Raw genomic sequence first — 11,092 nt, 5'->3', positions numbered from 1 at the left:
GATACCAGGTTCATATGGACGGAGGAATGTGAGGCTAGTTTTCAGGAGTTGAAGAAATGTTTGGTCACTTCACCAGTGTTGATTTTTCCAGACCAGACCAAGGATTATGAGGTGTATTGCGACGCTTCACGTCGAGGACTTGGAGCAGTGCTTATGCAGGAAGGGAGAGCTGTTTCATATGCCTCACGACGGCTTAAGCCTCATGAGTTGAATTATGCTACGCATGATTTGGAGTTAGTAGCCATAGTGCATGCACTGAAGACTTGGAGACATTTTCTGATTGGAAACCATTGCGAAGTGTATATGGATCATAAGAGTTTGAAGTATATTTTCACACAGAAGGAGTTGAATCTCAGACAAAGGAGATGGTTGGAGCTCATCAAGGATTATGATATGAGATTGCATTATCACCCTGGAAAGGCTAACGTAGTAGCTGACGCATTGAGACGTAAGAGCCACGTCAACACCTTAATGACGGGAGATTTACCAAGGGAGTTAGCCGAAAATCTTTGAGAGCTATGTTTGGAAATAGTCCCGAGAGGCTCTGTAGCGGCATTGGAGATTTAGTCTACATTGATGGATAAAATCAAAGAAGCCCAAAGGACTGACAAGGAGATTGCTTCTATTAAGGAGAAAATTAGCAAAGGAAAAGCTAAGGGATTTCGTGAGGATGAGTATGATACCATATGGTTTGAAGACCGTGTTTATGTGCCAAATGATTCGGAGATCAGGAAGTTAATTTTACAAGAGGCCCATGATTCACCATATTCGATTCACCCAGGAAATACCAAGATGTATTTGGATTTGAAGGATATTTTCTGGTGGACCGGAATGAAGAAGGATATTGCGGAGCTTTCAAAAAAAGAAGGATATTGCGGAGTACGTAGCAGTTTGTGATGTATGTCAGAGAGTGAAGGCAGAGCATCAGAAGCCAGCAGGATTGCTACAACCATTGCCAATACCCAAATGGAAGTGGGATAAGCTAGGCATGGATTTTATTACAGGATTTCCCAGAACACGTTCAGGCTATGACTCAATATGGGTTGTAGTCGATCGTTTGACAAAGGTAGCTCATTTCATTCCAGTGAAGACTACCTATACCAGTGCAAAGTTGGCAAAGGTATACATGACCAGGATCGTATGTCTGCATGGAGTTTCAAGGAGCATTGTATCAGATAGAGGAACCCAGTTTACTTCAAAGTTCTGGAATCAGTTGCATGAGACTTTGGGAACCAGACTAGAGTTTAGCACAGCTTTCCACCCGTAGACAGATGGACAGACTGAGAGAGTCAACCGGATCTTGGAGGATATGCTAAGAGCTTGTGCGCTAGATTACAGATCTAGTTGAGACGACTATTTGCCGTATGCAGAATTCTCTTACAACAACAGCTATCAATCCAGTTTGAAGATGGCCCCTTTCGAAGCCTTCTACGGAAGAAGGTGCAGGACCCCACTGTCCTGGGATGAAGTTGGAGATCGCCAGTTGTTTGGACCGGATCTGATAAAGGAATCTGAACAGAAAGTGAAATTAATTCGCGACAGGCTAAAGGTAGCTCAATCCAGGCAGAAGAGTTATGCAGATTCTAAACGCAAGGAGACAGTTTACGAAGTTGGAGACCGAGTTTATCTTCGAGTATCACCACTTCGAGGAGTTAAGCACTTTGGAGTTAAGGGAAAACTAGCGCCAAGTTTTGTAGGCCCATACAAAGTGTTGGAACGTATGGGAGAAGTAGCCTACAAGTTGGAATTACCCGAAGGACTGTCAGGAGTTCACGACGTGTTTCATGTATCCCAGTTGAAGAAGTGCCACGCAGAAATGGATGACATACCGCTGAGAGATACGGTACCACTGGAAGCAATTCAGTTGGACAGTGATTTGACCTATGAGGAGAAACCAGTTAAGATTCTAGAGTATGCCAGTCGAGTCACCTGCAGCAAGGTTATCAAGTTTTGCAAGGTTCACTGGAGCCACCACACGGAGGATGAAGCCACCTGGGAACGAGAGGAAGAATTGATGAAAGACCACCCTCACCTATTTTCTAGCCAACCCGAATCTCGAGGGCGAGATTCATCTTAAGGGGGGTAGGTTTGTAACATCCCAAATTTTCAATTTGGAATGTTATACACTAGATCATCATTGCATATCATATTTATTGCATTTTGGCTGATCCTAGAAATTTTTCGCAACTCAAGGACCCTCGGAGAGAGTTGGGGATTTCGTTATTTTCATATTTGAGTTGTCTCAAATTTTGAAAATATGATCTTTTGATTTTATTTATTTCATCTTCAATTATTTCTATTACAAAAATATGAGAAAAGGAATAAAATGACTTTCCCAAAATAAAGAAATATTGAGGATTTAATAAAAAAATCAAATAATATTTTATTTGGTTTTATTTGCTATTTTATTTGAATTTAGGAAAAAATGTGTGTTTTTCAAAATTGCATTTAGGCCCCAAATAAATGTTCACTTCGTCCGGCTTGATTTTAGAAGTTGGGGAAATTTTATTTCGGGATTTTTGGAGTCCGTTTAGTATTTCTTTCGTTAGTTTTTCTGCACGGAATTAATTTTAAAAAAATCCGAACCGACTCCGGGCCGTACCCAAGCGGGACTCCGCCCGGGGGGCCTTTATAAGCCGCCCGCCCGAGCCGCTGAAGCCCAACAGCGCCTCAGCCCCGCAGCCCGCCCGCGCGCCCCAAACCCTAGCGCCGGGCCGCCGCCGCGCCGCCTCGCCGCCGCCCTGCCACACCGCCCCGCCGCGCCGCCTCGCCGCTGACCCCGCCGTCCCATCGCCCGAGGTAACAGCCGTCGCTGGCGGTTTTCCTCAGAAAACCGCCCGGTTTTTATTTAAAAAAAACAGATCCGTTTTTATTAGAACGGTTTTTTTTACGGTTTAGTTATTTAGCGAGCGTTCGCTCGTTCGTTCGTTTTAACGAACGTGTTCGTCGTTTAGATCCAGTTAACGAATGTTCGTTCGTTAATCTGTTCGTCGTTTTTCTTTTTCTCGGATTTTCCGCGATTATTTCTGATCGTGATTTCTGATCCGATTTTCGTTTTAGTATAACTTCTCGCTCGTTTATCGGAATCAGGCGATTCAAGCGCCTGGAGTTTCGTCTCGAAACCCTCTTTCCGTTTAACCAACTTAAATAAGTTTTTTCTTCTGTAAAAATTGTCTTAGATCCAGAATAGTAAACGAAGCTTGTTTCTTTTGATGTTTGTCTTTCGTTGCTTCGTTTGATTGGATTCTTTTTGCCTACCAGAGTTCTTAAGTTGAACCTTCTGGTTAGATCTCTTATTCGAGTTTTACCTGTGCATTAGATGAGTACTTATTATGTGCTGGTTTGTTTGCGATAGAGTACCCGGAGTGCGCCGCTTGTTACTTCGAATCGCTAGGTTTCCCGGATCATCAGCAAGGCAAGTAACACTTTGATCATACCTCATACTACCCGGTTTTATTGCATTAGATCAATCCTTACACATTGCATGATTAGGATCTAACTAAATTGAGGGTTTGGGAAGTAGTTGAGGTAGTACCTATTACCTGTTTATTATCAAATCTTTGGGAGTTACTTCTACGTTGCTTATTATGCCATGCTATGCTAGTAGACATGGATTGGGTGAGTGTATCCATGACAGATGTGAGTTGGTTAATTAATGGTTTATTTAAGGTGGCAACTTAAACACACATCTGGGTGGATTGAGGTACCTGGGTATTCCAGGATTGCATGTTTTCTTTTGGACCGCCACCCAGGTTCAAAGGGATCATGAGATTATTCATGCTAGAAACTTCCGTGTGCAGCCACAAACTACTATGGGCTCTAGCATAGGTGACTAAGTCGTGCGAACTCTTACAGTGGTAGACTAGCAGATGTAGGGGATGTAGGTGGTACGGTCTACCCATTGTAAGGTGCTAGTGCTTCTGAAAGACTATGTCTCGGCCATCCGTTTCTCAAACACCGTGTAGTGCGAGAAACCAAACGGAGGCGATCGAGTCTTGTGGGGAAAAGTGTGCAAACCTCTGCAGAGTGTATAAACTAATCATGGTTAGCCGTATCCCCGGTTATGGACATCTTGAGTATCTAGTACCTGTATTATCATGTGAATCTCAACATGTTACTATAAAATTTAATTTGATGGGTTTGTTTAATGATGATGTTTAATTGGGATTGAGGATGTTGTCAACCATTCTCAATGTTTAACAACCACCATGATAGTTAAATAAATTTATTCCTTTGCAGTAGGGAAAAATTAGCTTTTCGCAAAACTATAACCATAGAGCTTTCCACCAGCCAAATATGCATGTAGAATAGCTGTCTCTTTCCATTACTCTCTATGTGTTACATTGCCAGCATATTCCGACCCGTTTCGGGCTGCAACGTTAATGTTGCAGACTTTTCAGACGACAATTAAGGAGTTTTAGGTCATGGTTCTATACTCAGTGATGCCGTTGGAGTTGACGGACTCATTTATCTTCCAAGCCTTCCGCTGTTATCGTTATTAGATGGCCTTAAGCCATATTTATTGTAATAAGTTCTCTATTGAGACACTCGATGTAATAAGTGTGTGATTGCTACTCTGTTATAAATCCTTCAAGTACTGTGTGGTGTCGGCATTACTGATCCAGGGATGACATCGGAGCACAGAGATTGGACCGTTTGAGATCTGGTCGCTACATTTGCATCTTGCGGATTCCACTATTAAGAAACCTATGGGAAGGACTAATGATGTTCTTATTGTTGCAAATAGGAATTATGTGCCCGTATATTTCATTATTCTTGATATAGATTGCAATCTTACATGTCCTATTATTCTTGGTAGACCTTTCCTTAGAACGATTGGTACAATTATTGATATGAAAGAAGGAAACATTAGATTTCAATTTTCGTTAAGGAAGGGCATGGAACACTTTCCAAGAAAGAAAATTAAATTGCCATATGAATCTATTATGAGAGCTACTTATGGATTGCATACCAAAGATGACAATACCTAGATCTATTCGTGTTTTATGCCTAGCTAAGGGTGTTAAACAATAGCGCTTGTTGGGAGGCAACACCATTTTATTTTTGTTTCTTTACTTGTTGCTTTTGTTTTGCAATAAGTAATTCATCTAGCCTCTGATTGGATGTGGTTTTTGTGTTTTAGTTAGTGTTTGTGCCAAGTAAGACTTTTGGGATGGCTTACAGTTGATTTGATCTTGCTGAAAAACAGAAACTTTTGCGCTCAGGAAAACAATTCTCTTTTTTAACAGAAGCAAGATAAAATACTGATTCTTTTGCAGAAGATTAATAAACAAATTGACCAGGCTTTCCTAATTTTTAAGAATTTTTGGAGTTACAGAAGTATTCGAGAGTTACAGATTGCTACAGACTGTTCTGTTTTTGACAGATTCTGTTTTCTATGTTTTGTTTGCTTATTTTGATGATTCTATGGGTAGTATCGGGGGGTATGAACCATGGAAAAGTTGTAATACAATTGATATTACACCAATATAAATAAAGAATGAGTTCACAACAGTATCTAAAGTGGTGATTTATTTTATTATACTAACGGAGCTTATGAGATTTTCTGTTGAGTTTTGTGTTGTGAAGTTTTCAAGTTTTGGGTAAGGATTTGATGGACTATGGAATAAGGAGTGGAAAAAGCCTAAGCTTGAGGATTCCCAAGACACCCCAAGGTAATATTCAAGGACAACCAAGAGCCTAAGCTTGAGGATGCCCCGGAAGGCATCCCCTCTTTCATCTTCGTCTATCAGTAACTTTACTTGAGGCTATATTTTTATTCACCACATGATATGTGTTTTGCTTGGAGCGTCTTGTATGATTTGAGTCTTTGGTTTTTAGTTTGCCACAACCATCCTTGCTGTACACACCTTTTGAGAGGGACACGCATTAATCGTGATTTATTAGAATACTCTATGTGCTTCACTTATATCTTTTGAGCTAGGCAATTTTGCTCTAGTGCTTCAGTTATATCTTTTTAGAGCACGGTGGTGGTTTTATTTTATAGAAAATATTGAACTCTCATGCTTCACTTATATTATTTGAGAGTCTTTAAACAGCATGACAATTTGCTTTGGTTATAAATCTATTCCTAATATGATAGGCATACAAGAGGGATATAATAAAAACTTTCATATAAAGTGTATTGAATACTATGAGAAATTTGATTCCTTATGATTGTTTTGAGATATAAAGATGGTGATATTAGAGTCATGCTAGTGAGTAATTGTGAATTTGAGAAATACGTGTGTTAAGGTTTGTGAGTCCCGTAGCATGCACGTATGGTGAACCATTATGTAACGAAGTTGGAGCATGAGATATTTTTTGATTGTCTTCCTTATGAGTGGCGGTCGGGGACGAGCGATAGTATTTTTCTACCAATGTATCCCCCTAGGAGCATGCGTGTAGTACTTTTTTTTGATGACTAATAGATTTTTGCAATAAGTATGTGAGTTCTTTATCACCAATGTTGAGTCCATGGATTATACGCACTCTCACCCTTCCACCATTGCTAGCTTCTCTAGTGCCGCGCAACTTTCGCCAGTACCTTAAATCCACCATATATCTTCCTCAAAACAGCCACCATACCTACCTATTATGGCATTTCCATAGCCATTCCGAGATATATTGACATGCAACTTTCCACCGTTCCGTTTATTATGACACGCTTCATCATTGTCATATTGCTTTGCATGATCATGTAGATGACATCGTATTTTTGGCAAAGCCACCTTTCATCATTTTTTATACATGTCGCTCTTGAGTCATTTCACATCCCGGTACACCGCTGGAGGCATTCATATAGAGTCATATTTTGTTCTAGTATCGAGTTGTAATTTTTGAGTTGTAAGTAAATAGAAGTGTGATGTCATTATTAGAACATTGTCCGATCTGAGGAAATAAAAAAAGAGAGGCCAAAAGAGTCTTCAAAAAAAAAGAGAAAAGAGTCTCCAAAAAGAGAAAGGAGAATAAAAAATGAGAGAAAAAGAGAGAAGGGGCAATGTTACTATCCTTTTTCCACACTGGTGCTTCAAAGTAGCACCATGATATTCATGATAGAGAGTCTCCTATGTTATCACTTTCATATGCTAGCGGGAATTTTTCATTATAGAACTTGGCTTGTATATTCCAATGATGGGCTTCCTCAAATTGCCCTTGGTCTTCATGAGCAAGCAAGTTGGATGCACACCCAGTTAGTTTTCCTTTTGAGCTTTCATAAACTTATAGCTCTAGTGCATCCGTTGCATGACAATCCCTACTCACTCACATTGATATCTATTGATGACAATCCCTACTCACATCAGCCACCAAAGAAAAATATGTCGGATTACCTCCACACCCGAGCTCGACGCGGCTCCATCGCTGATATGCAGCTTTGAGGGAACATCCTAGACACGCCATCGAACTTCAAATCTAGCACCCCCATATGACTACGACGTCGGAGGAGAAAATCATACCTTCTGTCCACGTACCACGAACTCAGCACACGATACCATCTTTCAGATGCCCTCTGATGCAGACCATAATTTGCATGTGCTCCTGGAATACCTCCAAGCACCACGGCTGTGCTGGAGCAAACACCGTCGGAGCCGAAGGACACGGGCCCACCATGAGGATTCCGTGGCTGCCACACCATTCTTGCTTGAAAAGACTAGATTTCAAATTCATCCCAAGCATAGGACCAATCGCCTCATTGGAGTAGGATTTGAATACATTTTATTCAGTGTCGCTATTGCCGATGCCAAAGCCAAGACAACGAACAACCTAAAAAACTAAGCTACCTTGGCCTAAAATTATCCACGCACGTGGATCTGGCGACCCCCCCTCATCACCAATGCCCGAGGCGAGTCCCTCGCGGCGAAAAGCAAGATCGCTTTTCTTGTCTTCGGGAGGAAGACAGGAAAACGATAGTTATTTTTTATATCTACCTTTTTCATACACATTGTACATTTTATGTATACCATTAAAACAATTTTATATACGTTTAATGTTTTTCAAATACTTGGTTAACTTTTTTTAAAGACGTGCTTTGCACATTTTTTGGAACATGTGCTAAATTATTTTCAAATATACTTTAAACAAAGTGATATGACTTATACGAAACATTTTTCAAAAATGTGCGATCATATTGTTACATTGTATGAACTATTTTTGAAATTTCACAAACAGTATTTTTGAAAGCTTTAAGATTTTGCGAAATCTAGCTGAAATATTTTCTAAATGCCATGAAGCAGTTGCTTTTCAATTACATAGACATTTTTTTAATTTCTAATATTTCCTAAATGCCACATTTTTTAAATTCCTGAATATTTTTATATGCCATATATGATTTTGAATGGTACAAATGTTTCCTAATAACGTAGCGGACAATTTTTTAAGCTAGATCAACATTTTTTAAAATATTTGATGAATAATTATAAAAAATTAACTAACTTTTTTTCATAATATGATTTAGTATTTTTTAAAATATAATCAAAAATTTACAAAATAAAAACATTAGTGCAAGGATTTTTTATTTTTTTGAAATATATATTTAAAATATTTTAAAGTATAAATAATGCAAGAAACGAAAACACAAAACACAAATAAAAACTGCAAACAAGGCTGTGGCATCCAAGCATCTGGGCTGGCCATATCTATCTCTGGCGTGGGTTCCCCGCGCATGCGTCTCAGCTGTAGCGTGGCGCTATTCGAACGGTCCAATATCTTAGTTGCCCGCAGGTTGTTTTCTATGGTTTTTTAAACTTATTTTTCATATTCTTACATCTTTTTTTTGGTTTTTGTATGATTTTCTTGGCCTTTTGTTGTTCTCTTCGGTCTCATTTGTTACCTTTTCTGTTTTGACCTGTTTACTTTGTTTTATCCATCTCTTTTTCAATTTTGTTTTTTAACACATGTTTATTTACTTTTCATATTGTATATTTTTCCTATACTTTAGGCGCATTTTATACACATTTAGCATTTTTCAAATACATGGTTAGCAGTTTCTAGATTTTACTTTTGATATCAACCTTTTTTCATAGACATTGTACATTTTACATATAAATTAAAATATTTTGATGTACATTCAATATTTTTCAAATACTTGGTTAACTTTTTTAATATGTGTTTCGTACATTTTATGGAATATGTGTTAAATTGTTTCCAAATATACTTTAAAACAGTTATTTGAATTGTGCAATAGTTTTTCAAAACTATGCGATCATATTTTTACATTGTATAAACATTTTTTGAAATGCCACAAACAGAATTTTTGAAAGCGTTAGTTTTTGTAAAATGTAACTTACATGGCACAAATCAAATTTTTTCGGATTACACAGATATTTTTATTTTTTTAAAATGCCTGAATATTTTGATATGTCATATATTTTTTCGAATTGTATAAATGTTTTCTAATAATTGAGCCAACATTTTTTTAAGCTAGATGAACATTTAAAAAAATATGAAATGAACACTTATAAAAATGTTAACTAAAATATTTCTTCATAATATATGATTTAATATTTTAAAAAATATAAGCAATATTTACAAAATAACAAGCGCTTGATGTCAACGTGACAAAACCACATGGCTACTAGGCCAGCTCACTGACGGCTGGTAGTTGACGAGCTTGGCTTCCGTCTTGCTAAAGGCGAGACATAGACCAGACCTCAATATTAGCCAAAATCTCCTCTCTTCTCATCCGCAAAAAAAAAATATTATCTCCTCCAGGTTTTAAGGGCAATACATTTTGGCTCAACAACGACTGACTGAGTAATGTGCATTTGTGTTAAACTTGTCCTTGCACGGTGCACTGGGGATAGTTTTGTGGTGACAGGGCATGGGCATTTCGTTTGTCCTTTTTTCGTCTCCAAATAGCTACCTATAGCTAGTCTCCTTCACATCTATCATTTTTCCTCTTCTGACCTCTGTTGGCATTGATGCGAGTAGCACCGACCAGGGGCGATTCTACTGGGGGGCTTTAACAGGCTCAAGCACTGTAAAATTTGTTTCTACTACTAGTTTTAAGGCCCAGCCTAGCTACTTGCAGGCCCAATCCAATACATATTTGCATGACCCAGGCAGCCCAGCCCGCCCTCCATTTTTTTAGATTCGCCACTGGCACCGACTACTTTTGTTGTTGGTTTACTTCAGTTCTGTGCTGAAAATTCAGTCAGTGGGAAACTCATTCTTTATGATGTCCTAATCAAAATTCGTTAGAATTTGGATAGAGATACATAGTACTCCATCATTTGCTTTTTTTCTTTTCGGCTACAAGTTGTTCATAAATTGTTCAGTCCAGTTGTTGTTGCTCAGCCGCATGGTCCGAATCCCACAGCCTCAAGCTTCTGCTTTTATTCCCAGCTAAGTAGTACGGGTAATAGTGGACGCAGCTGTTCTGATCCCTAGCTCACATGAGCTCGGATGAACAGTAAATTAAAAAAGCAAATATAAAAAATTTCCATTTTTTTGTATGAAACTTTGACAATTATTTTCAACCGCATTTTGGAGCATCAATTGTATTAGTTTACCACATTTTACACGAATGTCATCACGTGATGAAATTTTGCAATCTATGAAAACACCTGCCGAAGTTCCACACAATTTTTTTTGCAATTCTTTTACTGTTCACCCGAGCTCATGTGAGCTCGGGATTAGAACATCACTTTCATGGTAATAGTACCGTTTTCCCTACCTGCTTGACATTTCTAGTAGAACCTTTAGGAATTTCTAGAAATGTTCAAGAATTGAACAAAAAAAATCATGATTTTGTAGAACCTTCAGGAATTTCTAGAAATGTTCAATATTTCTATAAGATAGTCACCTATATTAAAAATGTTCATGGATTTATTATGACCAGGGACATTTTTTTACACGCAGAAAAAGGGACTTTTTTGAAAATAAAAAAATACGGACGAAATCTTACCTGGGCTCGCCCAGTGTCGTATGGGATCCGCACGTGGTGTGTATTCCGTGCACCACGCACGAAGGCAGCTCCTATTTATCGCGTAGGCCAACAGGTAGCGATGAAACACGTACCGAATTGCGCCCCGCTGGGTATGACTGTGCCGACAAGATGTATTTTCTTTTGTGTTTTCCTTTAGACCTTTTG

The sequence above is a fragment of the Triticum urartu genome, chromosome 5 (genome assembly GCF_003073215.2).
Source record: "Triticum urartu cultivar G1812 chromosome 5, Tu2.1, whole genome shotgun sequence".
Classification (NCBI taxonomy): Eukaryota; Viridiplantae; Streptophyta; class Magnoliopsida; order Poales; family Poaceae; genus Triticum; species Triticum urartu.
Note: the sequence above shows the minus strand (reverse complement) of the source record.